The sequence below is a fragment of the Pectinophora gossypiella genome, chromosome 17 (genome assembly GCF_024362695.1).
Source record: "Pectinophora gossypiella chromosome 17, ilPecGoss1.1, whole genome shotgun sequence".
In the NCBI taxonomy this organism is placed as follows: domain Eukaryota; kingdom Metazoa; phylum Arthropoda; class Insecta; order Lepidoptera; family Gelechiidae; genus Pectinophora; species Pectinophora gossypiella.
Genome location: NC_065420.1, coordinates 7,518,583 through 7,541,302, shown reverse-complemented (window position 1 = coordinate 7,541,302; position 22,720 = coordinate 7,518,583). Strand labels below are relative to the sequence as shown.

At 35.7% G+C, this 22,720-nt stretch overlaps 1 long non-coding RNA gene across 1 annotated transcript; it reads left to right on the top strand.

Moving 5' to 3' along the window:
• Positions 1–17,934: 17,934 nt before the first annotated feature.
• LOC126374531 (uncharacterized) lies at positions 17,935–20,276 on the top strand. Its single transcript, XR_007567451.1, has 2 exons — positions 17,935–18,046; positions 19,239–20,276. It is a non-coding gene; the product is annotated as an uncharacterized LOC126374531 (long non-coding RNA).
• The last annotated feature ends 2,444 nt before the right edge of the window (positions 20,277–22,720 follow it).

Below are 22,720 nucleotides of genomic sequence, written 5' to 3'. Positions count from 1 at the left end.
TGCGCAAATAACTAAGTGCGCTACATCACTTACACATCCTAGATACATAGGTACCTACCTATGTATTTGGAGGTACCCTAGTAGATACATACTAAGGTACCTCCAAATGATGACTTTCCGGCTTTTCAGTTTTTCGAAGAACCATTCCGGCTTCCTAAAAAAGCAATATTGCTATTTGACATTTGTTTTCATTACACACTTACTTTTATATGCGAAAATGTCAAATTGCAATATTGCTTTTTAGATTAATTGCATTGAAGTGGCATTTTTAGACCCCCAGATGTATTCATAATTCATCAAATTTTGGAATGTATTATTTTGTCGAAGAATTATAAGTACGTAGGTAAAATTGCTGTGTTGTTGTTTTCGCAAGCGAATCTGAATAATAAAAGTAGTTATCTAAGTAGGTATATATATTTTGTTCTGGTGAGGTATGGGATTTTAGTGTTGACTTCGATACTCTGAGGTCAGACCTTTTTTTCCCCTTTATTTTCGTCTTCTTTCTACTTTAGGACATTGTGCCTACGTTCACCTATCCATAATATTATAAATATTTCGTCTATTTGTTCGTAACATTTTCACTTTTAAACCGTTGTTCGGGACCGACTTGAATTAAAATACCACATTTGAATGAATGGTACTTACTTTTCTTCCGTCTACTTTACAAACACGGTAGATACTTTTCAGAGACGGAATCAGACGGGAAAATTAGGACAGGATTTTATTCGGGTAGACGATTCGATTATCGAAAGGCGTTTTTGTGTTTAAACCATTGAAGTACATATAATGATATGTTAATGGTTAAACTTTTTGGTTTAAAATCGTAAGACTGAATGTCCTTTTAAAATCCAAACTCTGCATTAGAAATTCCACGAATTTATTTATTTTGCTAAAAGTTTGTTCACCTCCGCTGATATCATATTATTAGTTATTTATACTAGATATTTTTAGATTTGACGCATCTATTGGATTCTGAATTCGTTATGAAAACAAGATCAATAGGAGACTTTAGGAATAAATATAAACTTATAAAAACGATATTATTATGGTTATGTAAGTATTTTTGTGTAGAGTAAAAATAAACAAATGACATATACGCAATAAAGCTACCATTGGAATTCATAGGATTACAACCTGGTCACAGACATTAATTATTCCTTTTGTATTTATACCATATTCCACTTTCCGGCTACTTGTAGACACCTACGTAATCATTGCGTACTCCTTAAGCCATTTAACTAGGGCCTCTGGTTGTACATTCTTGCCACCAATACTGATGAGGTCGGTCACCGACCTTATAACCCACACGAGTAATCTAATTAACATGTCATCAGTGAACCTACACTGAAAAATATTTGGAAAACTTTAGTTGCTGTATACATAACTTTTTGCAAACATAAAAGGTTGTAATATCTCAAACCTTTTTCTTTTTTGAAACGCTCAATATGTCATTCGAAAAAACCCTCAAGGGTTACTTTTATTTCATTCAGGCAACTAAAGTCCTAAAGCAACATCAAAAGCATTTCATCTATAAAAGCAATATTGCTATTTCAGATGAATTATTTCCATGTGGCCTTATTATTAACCCCCCTGTTCTCTTGGAATATACAAAAACTCTCGCTCGCTATTCACATAGGGGTAAGTACAGTCATTCATTGTATTGTAATAAATAATTAAACACAAATATATTTTTTTTCGACTTCACTAATATTATATGCTGTAAATAGCAAAGCAATATGCTTGCGTTTATTTTAATAATATTTAAACATTTATAAGTATTATACCATTTAAACTATTTATTTAAAACCAGGTTTTACAGCTTTATTACCAATTTCGGAAACTAAAATTGTTACACGTACAAAAGACATCAACGAGATCAGATTCTCTTTTTAAATGGGACATATTTTTCGTAAATAAAAATAAGCTTGTTAGGTATTTACAAATAGACTAAAACTGTCGCATGATGTCAACATAATATGTCCGGATGATATCACTATCGCATTGTGTTTAAAATGAAACACTAATCAAGTCCAAATACGACATTCCTCTATAATATTGAACAAGTTGTGTAAGTAGATAGGGTACCCTAATTGTAATAATTTCGCTATAAAATATTTATTATTGTCATGCTAATGTGCTGTTTTTTTCTGAAGAGTTAATTCTTCTGAAAAGTTTCAATTCATGTTTGGATCATAGACAATTGATATCACGTTGATTCCAGGTTTAGTGCTCGGTTAATGGCAATAGGCTCGCCTGCTACATGGGACTTAAATGTAGCTGGCGAGAGATGGGTGTATATACCTGCTATACATCTCTGCCTACCCCTTTGGGGATACAGGCGTGGTGCGTGAGGCGTGCAGGTAGAGGAAATCGCTGTACCAATGTATTAAAATGTTGCCAACGCCATCTACACTATTTCACGAGTAGCAGAACAACTTTATTGCCAACGCAAAAATAACAACTTTAGCTCTTAAATTTCTTCAAGTGATGATCACTAGATGTCGCTGTTTTATATTCATCGATCAATACAGATGGATCTGATAAATGGATTGAGAAAAAGTATCGATTTCTCCCTAGATGGTGCTGCGGGTGGGATGAAAATAACAAGTAACTGCATACTTAAGACTATTCTGTAGATTTCCCACAAGATGGCGTCTTCATTTTCAGATTGTACGATCAATGATCATCCGTTAAGAGTCAATGACACTGAAGTTTACGAGTAGCACTTTTGTAATTCATGCCGGATTGTGGTTTAATAATATAGCCTTCGTTTTATCCTGTTCGTGACTAATTCTAAGAACGTTTGTTACATTTTGCTAATCTCTGTACTGTTATTAAATAAGTTAACAAGTAATATTTGGCTCACACGGCTTACAGACATATACTTACTCACGTTTGTAATCTTTATCGAAGTAGATGGAATAATAAATATGTCACCGCGGAGAAGACGACTTTGAGAGAGATAGCCATACTCGGTATTGAACTTCTAAACTGGATATGATGCACTCAGGCGCCACCGCGGTTGTGCCACCAACAACAAAATGTACCTTACTTGCGGGCTTAGCACTGTAAGCACGCGACTATTTCTCGCCGCGACAGAGATCTTCTGTGTCTTTCTGTGCAGTACTGTGAGAGAGTGACGGGTGACGTATGTCGAGGCGAGAAAGAGTCGCACTTTTACGGTGCTAAGCCCGCTGGTTGCGCAACCATGGCGTCCTAATGAGATAGGACGGACCGTTAGTCAATCCCAATCCTTTAATTATTCTATTATCATCGTCTTATTATCACAGCATTTATATTTAAAAGTAAAGTAAGTACCTACATTCTTACCACCGATAAGGCAAATCAATCAATCTTCAAGAATTTCTCGCAGTGGACTTTGCACTCATCTCAATGCATCCTTATCCGAAGAAGGACACAGCCATGACATATCGAGTACAATACGTCGACTACGTGCTTATCGACTGAAGCACTGCTGTGTTGCAACACGCAATCGCCTAGCCTGTGGTATCTCACCTATCTTATTAAACAAGATATTGTGTGTATGACCCGAGATGAAGAGAACTCGGAATTTAGTATGCTGTTTATCTTCTAAAGCATGACTGGTGTGGAAATCGATTAAGGAGTACATCGTGTCTTAAACTACAGTCGCGTTGTTATTGCACCTATACTCGTTGAAACTGATAACCTGTAATTTTTTGAGATTCGAGTGCCAAAACTTGTTACTCCCTGCACCAACTATGGTAATATATAGAGAGCAGACAATTTCTAATGTCGCATAAAACTAGAATTTTGGTTCGGGTTAGAATGTCTGACAGGAAGTTGCTTCTGTAAAACCGGACTTGCCTAATCTTCAGGTTAGGTAAGCAGATCCTGTGGACGGGATAACCCTGAAGAGGAAGATGATTTAAAATTCAAATTAGATATTCGAGATAACGTACCGTCTCCAAAACATAGTATAATAACACACTACGTTCATAAACAGCATGCTGCGTGAGTAGTTGGATGCTGGCTAGGATGGCTTGATATAATATATAATTGTAGTAAGTAACATTAATAATGCGAATGCTAAGATAATCTTGCTCTTGTAAATTGGTTGTAGGAATGAATAATTTCGAAAGCAGTGTACAAGGCAAAAGTTAAATGGAAAGGGTTGGTACATGTATGTCTAGAAGGATATAAATCAACTAAATTGTGCTAATTTATTTATTAATGATTATAAAGAAGGTCAGATGCGGTCTGCCACTAACGAGTTTGTCTATAAAACTATGACGAACGGGGAAGAATAAATATAGGTGTGTCAGGGTCGAAGTGATATAAAAATCAATAGTCTCTGCCAACGTATATAACGGAAATAGTCAAGTGTTTACTATTACGTAGCTATTAACAAACATGTCACTTACTTACGTCCTAGTGGTGAGGGTCAATGAACTTGAAAATAGGTACCTACTACCTAACGATATGGTTGAGTGCTTTCATCGCAGTTGTCGAGTTTATAACATGAAAAAATATAAAAATATTTGAAATAGTATACTTATATTAATTATTGGCTTTCACCCGCATACGCCCGCGTGGATTTCTGATTTTATTTTCTATTTTCTGCGCAATTTCCTTAATATTTTTTTCCATAAACTTTCTACTACTTTGTAGAAGGTTATTTATAAAACATATTGGCAAACTTAAAAAAATATATAAATTACAACGATAAAGTCGTTTCGAGTTATAGCGTAACCATGGGAAAGAGGGATTAAATTTTTACATTGCATAGTTGATGCCTCAAGAGCAATTTTATATTCTGCTTTATATATTTATTAAGAATAAGAATAAGAATAAGAATAAAATAAATTTAATAATTTAATAATATAATAATGTATTTATTTATCATTTATTGATATATTTTTTTATCAAGGATCAGTTGAGTATATTTAGTATTGTCTCATTTCATTTTAGCCATTAAGACGTTGACCATATGTTATAACCGAGATACATATCTACCTATCGATAGAATGTTAGATAATGTCAGTAATTCCTTCTTTACCTATTAATATATGTTTAGTTCTATACATTTGTTACAAAGTTTCCGCAAAAGTAGGTCTATGGTTTCCGCAAATCGCGCAGAACGAGCATAGGTCACATTGTCGTATAAATATCGTGCTCTACTTTTGAAGTTGCCACAGAGCTGCATCTAGAATATTCTATAATACATATTGTATAATAATATAATATGCGTCGAGCTTCGTAATGTTTACGATGGGTGTGTCGCCGCCTGCGCAATTATACGCTGTGTTTACCTCACTTGCTGTCCTTGGTTCGCAAATTGCTGCCGCGACTTTAAAATTCATAGTAGGTAACAAAGTAGATATCCAAAACTTTGCAAATTCAAATCTTACAAGATTTCGCAATGTTTATTAGTTTTTACGAATTAGTTTTAGGAGGCCGATATTGGATTTGTTTTTTCAAAACCCTTTTAAAGTAAGATATTTACTTACTTATTTTTGTATATTTAACAATGTAATTAAGTATCTCATTAATATTTATATTTTTTATTCGTTGGTAATGTAAATTTATATGTGTATTTTTGTTGCGTATACTTCGCAGGTTTGTTGAAAACATAAGTAAATCCAATATTACTAAAGTAATGTAATATCTTACAAAGATTAGATAAACGTCGATATTGCAAAAAGGCGTAGTACACTTTCATTGCTGGGTGATCAAGCGATCGATAAAGTACTACTTACTTCTCAAGAACGTAAAGGTAATGAGTGAAAATGAGGCAACGACTACAAATGTCTGGGAGTTATGTTGAATGATGACTTGTTTATTCCGAAGCGATTCTTGGGGTGAAAAGTATCTAAATCCATGTGCTATAAATCGGACTAAACTTAATAAGATAAAGTTAATAAGATCCTTCTTTATTAGTATTGTAATTCTTTCTTAGTAAGTACCTATTTAATGTACAATAAAGCAAGTGCCACCAAACCAACATTTTACATCCGCTACTGAGTTTATCTCAGTGAGATATGAATCGAAATCGCATGACTCAAATCACCAGAGCCCATTGCCGTACCCGCTGCACTGAAAGCATTTCGAGACAGGAGACAGGAGGCAGGAAGCTAAGAGTTTGTATGAAACTTAGCCACTTCGTCTCAGATTTTTTGTGAAAAGGTTCATATAAACTCGAATGTTACAATAATTCCCAACCCAATACTCTTCCAGTACCTCGGTTTACATTGAATTTAACACCTTTCGTTTCTGGTTGATAGTCAACTTACACCTTACTATTTGTCCGCCAGTCAGTCAGACAAGTGCCTTATAATGCATCTGAAAGTGCTTAGCCAGACATGAGCGAAGGACGTGAATCGAACCTTCTCGAACTAAGCGAAAGGTGGGTCAATAGCCGCACCATATGTTAAATGCTGTTTATTGCAAATGCTGTGTGTTTTATCTATCTACAATGGCACTTTAATGGTAGTCTAGTTTTGTTATGCTGTCTATTGATAGCTGTAACATTGGATTTCAGTGATCGCGTTTCGTTACTTTTGTCAGAAAGTACTAAACTTAATTGGAATGGCAAATTGTCGTATTGTTCATATTGTCATCGTTATATTCCATTTATAGGTACGCATGTAGGTACCATGCCAGTAAGATAGGTACCAACATACAGTTTAGTTTAGTTTGTATGCTAATCAAGTTACCTACACATGTAATGGTGACCTCCCAACTCAAATAGTATGTAACATGATTAAAATATTTTAATTAAATGAGTCATTGGAGTCGTATTGCGTCGATTTTTATAAAGTTTCCAAAAATAATCATTTTAATACTTAGATAAATATTTTTGCATGTTATTTAGTAAGAAAACTGTACTGACCAAGTACCGAAAGAATTGAAGTTGAGACTAGAAGTTCCCCGTGATACATTGTCATAGAAAGCTGTGTTTGTTTATAGGTTCCTAACACAGTTCATACATTTTGACGTATTTGAAGTCGCCAGAAGAAAACCCTTATAGTTTTAATATGTAATATTCTATACGCATGATACCTATTATGAAAATTGTTTTTGAATTGGTCGCTTGCGATTGTGAAAGTTGCTTAAGGAGTGGACTGGTGTTTATTTTAGTCACACAAGTTACTTGTGGTCAAAAGCTTCCTGATTTATGACTATAGAGATTTTCTCTTTTGAATTTGCTTTGCACAAAGTGAAGTTGAACGAAAGTCACATTATGTGCCCTTTCTCCTTGCGTTGTTGCAGAGTTATTGACTATTGTGTATTTGACCTATGTCGTGTAAGCATCATACTTATACGTCGTTGCAATGATCGATCGAATGAGGACATCTTGAAACATAATGTATTATTGTAGCCCTTAAAAGCAACTTATATGTTTCTCGTTGCTTTCTAGTTTCTACTTTACTCTCTTGGCCGGTTTAGTTAGAGTACTCTAACGTTCGTAATAATACATGAGTTTACCTTGCTTAGCTATCAGGTACGTAGCTTATCAGTCACTAAGTATTGCAATTTTTGTTAGGTACCTTCGGGCTTTTTAATAACTTGAATTTCTCTTGATCGTTTTCCTAGAGTGAAATAAAACAGGTCAAATCTAGCGAGCGAGTGATCAATACTGCCTCTATTTCTAAGCATACTTCTAACTGTTCGCGTGTTGTTTTTTAACTTTATAGTTTTACGGTGTAAAATATCGTCGACATTGTAGGTTTAGGAGTTACCAGCACTTATTTACCCAACTGTCGAGCAGCGTATTTGGTTTGCACTTCGCAAATCGAATTTGGACTTTGGTCGACCTTGGACGAATGTGGTCGCAAGAGCGGTTTCAACTGGTTTTGTAATGCCACCAACGATAAATTTTTGCACTGCGTGTTTTTGCCATCAAAGCCTTATAGAAATGCTGTTGGAAAATGTGCATGAAGTAACTTAAATGCTAAAAAAAAGCTATATAGATAAGGAAAAGCTAGTTAACTGTCGATCAAGATTTCTTGGAAGGTAGTTAGGTTAGTAGACCAGGTACCGATAACTTTGCGATGAATTAGTGAACATCAATATTGGAACAGAAGCCCAGTGGAACTCCGGATATAAAAGTTGTAGATTCGGCTCCTTTATACCTAGGTGTCTATTGGACTAGTGGGAACAGGGTGCAAATTTCAGTAGTCCACTGAATTCTGACCCTCAAAATATAACTCGAAAAAATTCAACTCAGAATGAAAGACAGATATGTTATATTAAGTAACATCACCTAATTTAAAATTCTAATTTTAAGTAGTTGCCTTGAAGTTCTCATAACCGCATCCTTTCTTCCTTTTGCCTTCCTTGAAAACATCGCATTCATATTGATATATTCAACTGGCAGGATATTTTCGTCTGCACTTACTCGTAATAGCATTATTTAGCATTGCTAAGCACATAACTCAACTGCGTTCTACTTATTACATACTAAATCAGCGTAACAAAACAGAATTACCTATCTACGAGTTCTAGATTCTTACGCAATATGTCTAGATTAGTCGACAATATGGCAGTACCAACTATACTGATGGCTCAGTAATTATGCTATAACAAGACTCTCGAGATAGCATGTCGCGTAATTTATTTGATAGACAACTAATTGAAATCTTTGAACCTTAAGGCGCTGCTCAAATGTTTGAAAACTTATGAAAAATAATCCAGCTGATCCTAACACGGATGAAGCGATGATGCGTTCGTATTTTAGACATATGCCTAAATAGTAACGTATTGTATAGGTACATCAATGCCCTGACAATAGGGTTGATGAGGTTGGTAGTGTAGCAGAGTACAAACTCTGCACATACTGGCCTTTTGTTCGGACCATCATCATTTTAAATTACGAAATTCTCATTCCTTTTCTTTCATTTTACTCACTTTTGACTCACTGCATCCCCGACCTTCATTAAAACAACAAGTATATTATACTGTTTAGGGCCGTGCCCTCTAATTCCTAAGTCTTGATTCTTTTGTGAAATGTGTATATTGTGAACTATTATGTTTGTGACTATGTTACTAAGTTTGTGAAGTGCTTTTAATAAAGTGTATATATTCCTGCTTGCTTCTAATTTATCCCCGTCATCACCAATCATTCCCCTACTCTGCCGGCACGTCGGGATACCATATCCTCACCTCTCAGCGTGCCGCAGTAGTCCACCTCACAACCCACACGATAAAAGGAGAAAAATGCCCAGTCCACCGACCAATGGCCGCTTGTGTCTATTGGTGAATTGTATATTAGTAAGTAATAATATATGTTCTTAACATGATGTAGGTACCTACTTACTGTACTAGGCTAGAATTAGAGTGTGAGATTTGTATACCTATTGGTAGGTATCTCCAGTTATGGCCATCATTGTAATTAATTGATATTACGTATACGTTCTGAGAAACATAATATGTATGGATAAAGTGAACCTTGGCGAATTGTATTTATAGGACATTTTTGTTTACGGTAAGGAATCGAAATAAACTAAGTACCTAAGTAGGTATTGTTGTTGAGAATTGATGCGTAGAAGAACCAGAAAGAAAAATATAATATAAAATGTACAATATTGATAAAAACCACAATGTTAGGAATGTTTTTTTTATGTTTCTTTATCACCTAGTCGTATTTCTTATCTGGAATTACAAGTTGTAAGTAATTACAAAACGACAATCACTAAGGTAGATTGCATTTTTAAATTACTTCAATTTCGCAATACAAAGGTGAAGAGAAACGAAATAGAAACCTTAGTAAAAACGTCGACTTTTATAATTGTTCTATGAAGTAAGAAATCTATAATGTAGAAGTCAAAACCAAACTTCTTTGTCGACTTCTATAGCACATCCGAGATGAAAAGCTACTGAACATCTCCCATGTTTTTCTTTCATCCCAGTTCATTAATTAATCATAGAGCTTTTCATATCCAATATCATAATCATACCCTCTGTGGTCTAGTGGTTGGAGCGTTGGGCTCACGGTCTGGAGGTACGGGTTCGATTCCCGATGGCGCAATTGTCGAAATCACTTTGTGAGACTGTTTGTTTGGTATGGACATTGCAGGCTTGAATCAACTGATTGTGCGCTTCAGAAGGCACGCTAAGCCGTTGGTCCCCCGGGCTACTAGCCCAAACACCTCCACCAACCCCCAGAGGAGCAGCGTGGTGGAGTATGCTCCATACCTCCTTCGGTTGATTGAGGGCAGGCCTGTGCCCAGCAGTCGGACGTGTATAGGCTGTTTATGTTATGTATCATAATCATGAATTTATGATTCGTAAGTACACATAACGGAACCTATCTTCGTAAAAACCTAGTGCGTAAATTCCGTGAAAACCTTGACACAAAATGTTGGTATAAGACGCACTAATGTTTAATATTCAGTGAATTAAAAATTAAAGTTGCGGTTGGAGCGCAGCCGGCGTTTAGCGCTAATGGCTGTATGCATCAAGTGCACGCAACACAATGCACATGCAAATCATTTTATAACAAAGGGCGATGACTGGCTTGTATTAACTAGGTTGGTCGGTAGGTAGAATATGGGTAGACCTGCTTACTTGTTCCTGCCTTTTACTTCCAACATAACGGCCAGTGGTTGAGCGTTGGGCTCACTCCGCTCCCGGGTTCGAATTCATAGACAATTAGACATATCACAAAAAGGCTGCTCACCTGATTGTCCGAATGTAAGACAATCCGTGATTCGGAAGGCACGTTATGCCGTTTGTCCCGGTCACTACTTAATGTAAGTACGTAGTCGTTATATAAGTCATGTCAGGGGCCTTTAGCGGCTCAATAGTAACCCTGACACCAATGAGTTTGGTAATCCACCTCACAACCCACACGATAGAAGAAGAAGAAGACTTCCAACATAAGATAATATCCCACTTGGGGTAGTCGTCAATGTGGTGAAGACCGTCTGGGCTAAAAGACCGTATATTGCCAATAACTTCTAAATTTGAATAACTAGCGCCTTACGTCTCTGTCGATAAAACAGTCCCTAAAGAGCCAGTCCGAACTAAAAACCGTACATGTCGCTAGTATGATTAGTTTGGAAAATATCGGTCCTGCAATTTTTTTTACCATTTCGCGCTTCAGAATGCAGTGGCCAGTGGCGGATTTTTGATCAAAAAAAGTGGTAAATCGAAGGATTTTCAGAAGTTTTTCTGATCACTTAGGTTATTTATTGATCCATTAATGTATTCGTTAAACATAATGTAGGAATTTAGCTTTTATTTAGAATTTATACCCGTGTGAAATTTTAAATTAGAAAATATAATAGTTGGGAAGACCGTCTACATTAAGAGAGGGAAGTCCGTCATATGCCGATCTTGCCTCAATCCAGATATTGTCAACTATTACAGCAGAGCGTATTTTATGCAAGACTAGTGAGATAGTATTTTGTGTCCCATTCTGTTAATAATTTGTGTGTGTGTGTTCACATTATAAATCATACTGACTTATACCTAATATTAAGTAATATGTGTCCGACACATAGTCTACCACCAGACAATCAAGACGCTTTTTAGTGACACATCATTTGTTTAACTCTGATAAGTGCTTTAGGGGTTAGTAGGGAACAAACGTGTATACACACATACATACATACGTAGCGCATAACCCTCCTTCTGCTTCACCGCGGTCGGGTAAACAATATGACGAAATGTTTACAACCACTGTCACCAAAGACATGCCGGTCTTGCCTTGTTTTATAAAAATAATCATTATCTGTGTAATTATAGCCTTATTCATAAATCGGCAAAGTACGTATCAGAATGGCATTGTTGGTTCACCGCCTGAAAGTATTTTCATACGTCTAGGTCTACGATTTCTTACTAATAATGCGTTTTTTCTTTTGTGGACGGACTTGCCTCATACTGCATTGGAAGACCGTCTACTTGACATGTTTTAAAAAAAACGATTGTATATCAAAAGATTATGGCGCTTTCTCTTATATTTAGACTTATAAACATAGCCAAGTAAATTATCTATGATACCCGATCATATGACTTGGTCTACAAATAATATTTTCTTCAGTAAACTCAGCCAAACTCAAATTTTAGAACAGTATGCCGGTCTTCCCCACATTGACCCTACCCTACTTTATTTTATTCGCTTGGACGCTTGCCGGAGGGACTGGCCGGAGTACGCACAGGACCGCGAAAAATGGAAAGAGCAAGGGGAGGCCTTTGGCGAGCAGTGGGATCTTGTAGGCTAGATTAGATTAGACTTTATTTTATTAGGTAACTAACAAACGCATAAAGGGATATGAGTATTAAAATTTTATATTTTTTAAGAACATCTAGGGTCTTTTGCCGAGGTTTATCTTGCAGCTTCTTTTCTCCGGCTATACGGGTTGTGAGAACCTGCAGTAGTTTTAGGCGGATGAGACGTTCGTTATGTAAAAATTGACGATTCAAAGTGTGACTATGTTACCTACTGAATAAAGATATTTTTGAATTTTGAATTTGATATGTTCAATAAAATTAGTTTCAAATACGTAGGCATACTCGTACTAAGTTTCGTCATGTTTTATTCTAGACTTTTGAACTAAGCAGCGAAGAGTTTCTTAATCCGGTGTGTATGAAGATGAACCAGGATGTGGCGCTGGAAAAAGATAGAGGCCCGAATTGCACCGATAGCGATAGCCAAGAGATTTAATCCCTGGTGATAAGAAAGAAGTCATTGACGTATCCGGATTTATTTATTTAATTTGCGGTAGGCCTATTTGCGACTAACAAAAAATCGTGCATCAATTTTTATGGAGAAATCTGCCTCCAACCTCTCCAAAGAGGGGGTGAAGTTGTATATATATGGTACTTTTAGCTGTTTTCAAGGTAGCAAGCTAAATTTTGGTACATTAGGAAAGGGAAAACGTGTTCCTCCGAATTTAATGCCAGTGAAGCCGCGGGTAACAGCTAGTACTTATAATATAATTAGCCAATAAAGCAGTGGAAATTGAAACTAGTCAGTGTTAGAAAACCATTTGTAATCCGGATGCATACGGCTCTGCCTACCTTAACAGGAATGACGGTATGTGTTAAGTTTATGTGATGTTCAACCACAAATATCAATGAGCGGAGGTCCGTGTTGCTCTATGATAATTTTACATTTGGATAGGTACTTATTTCATATAGATTATCAGGCTAAATTACACACTTTCTATGTCATAAAGAGGGTTTTGCCCTCTGTGGCTAGACTCAAAACGTAATCAGGTCTAGACTCGGCAGCAGTCAGATCTAAAACAATGATAACAAAACAATGTTGCCAAGTGTGTCGCTGGAGGTGTGGTTCAAACAACGTCCATTAATATACGCGATTATTTGTAACATTCAATTTACATATCTGTTTTGTCCTCGAATGTAGACTTATCAAGACACACGCAGCACGCAATGTAAATAATAGCAAAGTAAATATCCGTATCAGAATACAATATTTGTAAATGCATGCGGTAGCGTTTATCTACCGACCTTTGGTCGTATAGATAAGTGAATTACATTATCAATCACAAGACCCTCTGTGTCGAGCCCATTATAATACATATTATCGCCAGAACAAGATTAAATTCATAATGAGTGATAAATTAATTTGTCATTTTGTTAAGATAAACAAACAATTATGATGACTTGGAAACTATGAAGCTTAATCCCTGACACGATTTAGGACTTTTGCGTCAATGGGTTTATTTTTGTTATCAATACGCACTTTTTATTTATTTGAAGATCATTATCATTACAATCATCGTACGTAGTCATGGGTAAGTATGTTCTATAAACATTATTCCGGAAAGAAAAAAACATAAACAGAAAAATAACAGATACGTTTTTGTGGTTAAATAGTATTGTATCTTTGCCATTGAAAGGACAGTTTCTGATCTGATTATTTTGAATTACAACTGTGGAATTACTTTAGAGTACAGCCAAAGAATTGAATTTCTGATTAACAAACTATTGTTCAATGCACACATGCAGCACGTTTTATTGCAAACTTTCGTTATCTTCCCACTTTCGATTGAATAACTAAAATATACTTAGTAAGTATTTTACACGTCAGTGTCTTAACTTCAACTTGTCATAAGCGGGAACTACTTAGGTGTGTTTTAATCAGTTGATGAATTTAACCCTTCATGATTTTTTTTAAGTACATGATTTATTGCCGCATGTGACATTAACTATTTGGCCAGAAAAATAACTGTTCATGTACTTGTTGAAGACAGTATGACAAATGGTAAAATCATTACAATGTGATGCATTAGGTGCTTGAAACATTGTAGGAAATGACCTCTTGTCTCCTAGCTGAGTTTGAGTCTTGGTCTTGACTCTGGCCATCCAATAGGTAGAGTTGGATTTAAAATAGCTAAAATCTTGATGAAATGAAATGAAATGAAATGAAATTTATTGTCATAAATGTGGTAAGTATATCGATGTAAGTAAAGCTTATAGCGCTCAGCACATTTAGTCATGTTGTGACATACAATAATAACTACTAAAAAATATTATAAAAACACTTATCTATATAAAAAAAAGAAAGAAAAGGAAAAAAAAAAAACCTATTTATAAACTGAAAAACTCACTTATGCTATAAAACTGCTTCCCCTTTAACCACTTTTTGAGTTGGGATCTAAACTTTAGATGGGGTAGCTCTTTAATATAGGACGGAATGGCGTTATATGTTCTCACACACATAGAATGACAATTTTTATAATAAACTGTAGTTCTAGGAGTAAACTCCTGTCTTAGTTTATTTGGATTTCTAAGATTTAGCCTATGGATCTCCCCTGATGTCTTAAACAAATCTTTGTGTGTGTGTGCAAAGAGAGCCAGTTCATATATGTACATTGAAGGAAGATGTTTTTGTATATGTCGGTTTTACCGACTATACTCTTACATATAAAGTAGATATTTGTGCAGTTCATGTTTGTAACCTATCTACTATCTACTCAGCCTGTATCCACCCACTGCTGGGTATATGCCTCCTCTCTTTCACGTCATCCTATTCGGTCCTGTGCAAGTCTCATCCATTGCTTTCCGGCGTACCTCACAATGTCATCTGACCACCGGGCTGGTGGTCTGCCTCGATATCGCATACCATCCCTTGGCCACCATTCAGTAACAGCCTTAGTTCATGTTTGGCATTTCGAATAAATTATTAATAAATTCTGTCTCACCTGATTTCTAGTGACCTTTAATGCGCTCTTTGCATGATGCTGCGATTACGTAAATACTAAATTTACTATCAGCAAGACTTCCGTTTGACCAACTTTTCGACCTTCTGCCACGCAATAAGATCCAAAGGTTTACCGTTTATGCTGACGGCATGTTTAGGCATACATAATCGTCGCGAGTTCTTTGTATTTCGCAATACGTTTGGTAAATATAAATTTAACTTGGTTACTTTAGTTATTAACACAGGTGTTATTATATTGTTATATTTTACACGTGGTAAACGTAATATATAAATAGATATGTATATTGTGTTATTGTTTTAAACGTCATTTTTGAATAGATAAGTTTTGCGCATATGATGAAGTGGTTTGAGTTTTATTATTTACTTAACTTTTGTTGTTTTATAAAACTAAAACCACCTTATCATGATGATGCCGATTTAAGACGATAACATGATTTCGGGTGATACATGACAATAACAATCTACGCAGCAAATATATTTTATCCTTGTTTACGAATGCATTTTTCGTGTATGTGAATCATTACTTTTCTTATCATGTTGTTCTGCTGCTAGACAGAGTTATTTATTGCCGGATTTTTTTACTTGCTGTCTGAGGAAAATCCCAGATACACTGGCCTGCAAAACTAAGTCTACGAACTTTTAAGTACCTACACAAGATAAACTTTCGAAATAAAAAGGACTCGAAATGTTACTAAATGTATAGTTTAGTAGTTTCAATAAAAGCTGATAAAATTGTCTATAAAACGTTTATTTTTTGTTTTAAATCTCTAATATGTATTGTCTGGAAAAAAAATGTGTTGGAGGTACTTAGTTTTGCCTTAAGAAATGTAGATAGCTCGTGTCAATGATATTTAAAAGTGCAAAATGTTTAAGCTTTCTTCGTCTCTACCAACTACTAATCGTAAGATTTTCTCTCTACGTAGCCGGAGGCAACTCTACATCTAACCACTGCCATTTTATCTTTAGAGCTAAACTTGTCTTCGTTTTTGAATCTCTACTACGTTATGTACCCATTTACTGAGCTGTGAGAAAATATTTTAAGTTCACACCATTCTTTCTTACTGGTAGGTGCCGTAGCAGTCTAAACATTATAGAAACTAATGAAATAAAATAATAATGGTAGTTTTTAAATAGCTGACCTATATGTTTAAACTAAAACAAGTATTCTATTATTGTTATTAAAATTATAGGTAAGTATTAGAAGTGTGGGTATACTTATTTCCTCAAATGGGTGGAATGTGGGCAATACGTTTATGTTTATAGTTTAATTGTAGGGAAATCCTTAATTTTACCGTAATAAAGTAGTAATTTGGGATAAAAAAATAAATTAATTATAGTAATTATTAATCTGACAAAAATACACACAATAATAATTATTAATGTGGACGCTCCATATTTCTAGGTTAAAAATAATGAACCTTGAATTTTTATTAGCTCCAAATTAGCATAGAGAACGCTAAAATTATACCGTAATAGGTGTTTAAAATAAATCTCCTTCATCCTAATATCCTGATGTGGGTTGTCTAGTAGTCTATCGTAGGCGAAGAAATATTTTACAGCAGTCACTATAACCTACAACTCTCTGAGTGACGTATTAGAAACCCTTGCTTCCTGTTGTCTGGGACACTCTAAACATTCTTAAAATTAAAAGAGTCATCCCCTCACGCATAAAATGGCGAAACTTTCCACCATGATGACGTGGCAAATCAACATTTAAGTGTAACTTAGATACCTACTTACTTTTTCTAGTTTTATCTAGAAGTTTATGTAATGTATGTAACAAAGAATGTAATTAAACAAAACGACAAAACTAAGCCTTTAAAAAAAAGATTATTTGTCTTCTAATACGCGGTCTACTTAGTATGAATGAACTCTATGATGTATATTCATACTATATATAAATAATAATACCTATGTAAATGGTGTTGAAAGACGTCAATGGACAGTAGATGGACTTTGCCCCCAGACAGAAACTATGCTAGCTAAACGTTATGGTTGACACATCATGTGGAAGCTTCTAGAATGTTCCACGGTAGAGTAGGTAGTGATTGTAGTGATTAGTGATTGTGGGTGATTTTTTCCTCGCCATCGTAGGCTCCAAGAAAGCAGCGCCCTAGGGCACTGATAATACAGCTCCCTTACTTTGTATGTTTCAATAATAGTTTAAAAAATTCTAGATTATAAAATATGAAGCTCGACAGATGCTAATTACTCTTTACCTAATTAGTTTACTTTTTAAGTTTACTGTATAGATGAAGAATATGACCTTTATAAATAAATAAAAATAGATAATTAAGGTTCCAGGCCAAACAACCTCCGTGGTCTAGCGGTTAGAGCATTGGGCTCACGATCTGGAGGTCCGGGCTCGATTCCCAATAGGGACATTGTCGATCACTTTGTGAGACTGTCCTTTGTTTGGTAAGGACTTTTCAGGCTCGAATCACCTGATTGCCCGATAAAGAAAGATGGTTCCGTGCTTCGGAAGGCACGTTAAACCGTTGATCCCGGACTGATAGCCCAAATGGCTCTACCAACCCGCAGTGGAGCAGCTTAGTGGGCTATGCTCCATACCCCCTTCGGGTGAGGCCTGTGCCCAGCAGTGAGACGTATATAGGCTGTTTATGTTAAGGTTTCAGGCAGGCAGAGATTGTACGCACCAACCATACACGTGCACATACATTATATAGTAGGTAAATAAGCCTACAGTTAACCGTAGTGTTTATAGCGGCTTATCATACTTTTCTACATTGTAATACGACAATGTAGAAAAGTTACATAAACTGGCGTGTTGCGGTGGCAAGGTTATTATTATTTTAATAGCACACTGTTAAACATTTTCACATGTACAATTTTCGAGTAAATAAGTCAAAAGTAAGTAACAGTAAGTAGTAGTAGTAAGTAAGTAGTGGTAAGTGTTTTTGAGTTGTAAGTTTATAGATTGTAAGTATGTTTATTTCTGACCATTTAAACTCAAAAATAATAATAATAATATGCAGTTCACAAAAAGTTACAAGATAATAATAGAGCATACAACAGACTTGTTTCAGAGACAAATAACATGTATAAGTACAAAATAAGGTGTATAGTAGTGGAAATTACAATGTGTTCTAGTTATTCTAACCCTGCCTGTATAACTAGGTGAAACCTGTATCTCTACAAAGCTAATTTCGTGTTTTAAAAGACATTACATAGATACAAGAAGATCTCGTGAAAAAGCAAGAACTTAATAATTATACCCGGCAGTGGACTAATTATTATGTCAAGTCAAGCCAGTTTATTTTTTTATAGCTGATTCCCGGTAGTAGTCGCCTGGAAGAAATTGTTTCAGAGCAATATGGCCGCCTATTTGTACTGTTGTTACTTATTTTATAAATGTTTTATGTATGTTTGTACGTTCAACACAAGTATCGAGCCGTATGCAAGCAGCGATCGCCATTGGGCTTTACTACTCTACCAGAAGCCATTACCCTGTTTTTTGGATAAAGCCGGTAAAAAACACGGAGTAGAAGAAAAAGGTTAGAAGGGCCAAGTGAACGCGAAACGCGCGCCATACAAGTGTCAGCAAATAGTTTATAAGTACATCAACTTTGCACTCCACTCTAAGCAAACATTACGACACACGAAGCTCCGCGAAACTATATTAAAAGTAGTTTTGTGTACTTATTATATAACCTGCAGGGAAATAAGTCAAATAACGACTGTCATGCAAGGAGATCCCTCTTTATCACAGGAAAGCTAAAAACCTTCGTATGATCAGCAATAATTAAAAAAATCTTTGGTATCTAAGTATCTTACGAAAAGTTGATACCATTGCAGCCTATCACCACATCCCGGACACTTCATACAAACAATCTCGTTTTAACCAGACACCACACGTTGACGTTATCGTACACGGCATCTGTGTGTGTGACGTCTGACGACATATTATGATTCAAGTATAAACTATCTTCGAGGGCGGGTGAGGTAAACCTAGCTCAGTCGCTGGACAGCGGAGAGTTGCCGTTCTATACGTAGTATTATTCCTTATTCTATGCTTTTTTTTTATTGACGTGACTTATTTTAGATTTGCCGCAGATGGCACTAACTACTTGGCCGGACAAATGGGGAGCGCTGAAGGATCTCACCCGGTACAACGTTTAAGACAACAGGCCTGAACCCTCAGGCCACCCGCCCAGTTGGGCGCGCACCTCGGCTCAGGGCGTCGTTTGAGAGGAAGAATATTTGAAAGGATTAATCGACCCTAGTGGGTCAATAGCGATAAGCGCTGAATGAGGGAAATCGTCGACCACGCCGGCGGGGTCGGTATCGGGGTCTTATTCCATGCTTTCACATAAAATATACATTGCCGGTATGGAATTTGAAGTGGCTACGGAATTTGAGAAGCAGTAAAGCTATCATAGCGATCTGTTTGCAGGAGTAGTAGTAAAAGAGAATGGGGTTGAACCGGGTACAGCAGTTCTTATACAAAATTTCTTTCCAGTGGGCCTTTCTAACCTCTTTCTTCTAATCCATGGTAAAAGCATATCTTAGGCTCAGGAAAATCAGCTTATAAGAGAAATAGTCGCTCTCATGGTTTTGTAAATGTTGGTTTTAACAACCAGACCAGACCATAAATCAATCCAACGCGCATTGGAGTTCCGAAGCGTGGTGGAGTTTGCTTCATACATTCATACCCCTTATGTTTAAAGGTTTTTTTTATTAAGTAAATTAACTACGTATGGAAAAATACAGTCTTGTTATCTATGTTTACTTACACAATTATCACTTTTTACCAAATAATTTAGAATGTCACCAAAGTCATCTCAAGAATCGCGAGGTCCAAAGGTATATTATCATTAACGTCACTTTAATTATTAAATATTTACTAATTTGTGCTAGATATAAGTATTGGTATGCAGATTACATTCCCGGATATAATGACGCACCTAAATTACTATAATGCAGTCAAAGTTATCAGTATAATTCGATATTTATCGTGGAAACGAATAATGCAAATTCAAACCTATATAAAAGACAAGATGTACAAAAGGTAAGGCTAAAAGAGATCTCTTCCAACCAATCTTGAAATTCTGTGTAATTGGTGATTTTTACGTAGTCAAATAGGCTAGTTTCCAACTAGTCAAATCAGTTACTTTTTACTAAACGTCAAAACACGAAATTACTATGGAATTTGTATGAAAAAGCACTCTGTGACGTCATAGAAAAACGTGACAAAATGTCGGACTTATTATTACGTTTTTCTTGATTAAAATTCATAAATAAGTTTAATAGAAAAAAGAAAATGTTTTTCGTTAGTTTTAGATGTGTCTTTATTTAGTAATCAGAATTTCATAATTTATCTTGAACCTAGTACACGACCCAATTCTTGCAGCGATAACAATCAATAAGCAGTTTTTTTTAATTAAGGATTATAAATTAATTCTGAGCAATTCATATTCAGTTTTATTTATAAAAAATAATCACCTGCAATTTTTTGTATGTTGTGTGTCATGCATATCCTGCGGTCATACGAAAAACTTTATAACTCCTTGATGAATCAAGATCCAAGACCAAATAGAACCTTTGGACTCGGTAAACAAGCACAACACCTGCGTAAATCGATTCAAATGACGTCAAAGACTTACTATAATATTGACTTGTTCATGGCATGGAGTGTTTTTATAAATCTTACCATAATTATTATGGAGACTTTTTATCTCCATTGGAAAATCCGAACGGAAATATAATTTTCGCCGATTCATGCCAAATATAATAATGTAGTTACATTATGTTGTTACGTCACTAATGTACTTATAGGTGAAAATTATGTATTACTTCTTAGGTATAGGAACGCAAAAAGCACATAGCAGTAAGCTCGGTGAGATGTGTACTTAATTAGTTCATCTTGCGGTGTATGTACCTCTCACTACCCCAATTGGGATATAGTCGTGAGCTTGTGTTTGTTATAGGTAAGTATGTGTATAGAAATATCTACGGAGTTGTTTATTGTTCATCTTGATAACACGATAAATAGCAGATTGTGTTCTCTGACTATTGATTACAAGATAACGTATTGTTATTTGAAGAAAATTTACGATTTCTCACATTTATGTAAGTACAGGATTTAAAATATACCTACTGCTTTGTTATCGAAATGTTTTTTTTTTCCTGTCAAACAAAAGAAAAATAAGTAAAAAATATAAATATAAAATTATGTCTTCAGTACTTGGCAAGTACAATGCAAGTTAATTACTAAAACAACACTTACGGAATATCTTACAGTTTTAAACACATTTAATGAGTATAAGTGCATAGGTCCGTTTTCCATTAAAAGTGCCCGGTAGTTTACATCATTTTTGAGCAAACGAACACTCATAAATACACGTTCATAACAACACTATTTACGGACGTATCAAAACATTTGCACCCTACGATCAACAGTATCCCAGTGTCCTTTAAATACATTCATCATGATAAACTAACCAACGGCCTCAGTGGTCCATGATTGGGCGTTGGGCTCACAATTCAGAGGTCCTGGGTTCGAATATCGGTGTGGATACTATCACAAAAATAACACTAGTCTGGTTAGGACATTGCAGGCTGATCACCTGATTGTCCGAAAGTATGATGATCCGTGTTTCGGAGGGAACGTTAAGCAGTTGGTCCTGGCTACTAAGTAGTATGTAGTAGTTACACGAGCTATGTCAAGGGCCTTTGGCAGCTAAATAGTTACCATGACCCCAGGGTTGGTGAGGTCGGTAATTGATCTCATAACCCACACGAGAGAAGGGGTAGAAGATAAACCATTCTATGTTTTTCTTTCAACTCTGATCGAATAGATAAGTAGGTAGATACCTCGTTTGAAACCAAATGTGAACAAATACGCATTCCTTTAAAAATACAAACAAGTAAATAAGCAATCTACAACAGGTATAAATGGTTGAAAACAATCAATGCCTGTTTAATAATGAGGACTGTAACAATGAACAGTGGATTAAATGTCAGGAGGGCTTCACACACTATAATTGTTTCATTAATTTACTGGGTCGGAATTTTAATTACTTACCTACTTATTACCCAGTTTTTAAGTAAGTTTTGTACTCGTTCTTCAACATTGAATAAGAAGCCTTTTCAAGGCAAGAATTAATAGGTACTTTCTAGGTAAACACATTCTATACTCGGCCATATCGTCCTATACCTATCATCAGGTGAGAATGTGGTCAAGTGCTTGCCTATCTTCCATAAAATATGTGAAAAGAAATGAGATGGAATCCAAAAAAAGAGTCTCTAGTAGACGCTATCAGGGCACATATAAGTACAAAATCCTTACAATATTTCTGTATATATTTCATTAATATAATAACGGTCCCGTGGTTGTCTCCGTGGTCCAGTGGTTGAGCGTTGGGCTCACGATCCGGATGCCCCGGGTTCGTATCCCGGTGGGGACATATCTCAAAAATCACTTTGTGATCAGTAAGTTTGGTTAGGACATTACTACGGGCTGATCACCTAATTGTCGGAAAGTAAGATGACTCGTTTTTCGGAAGGCATGTTAAGGCACTTACT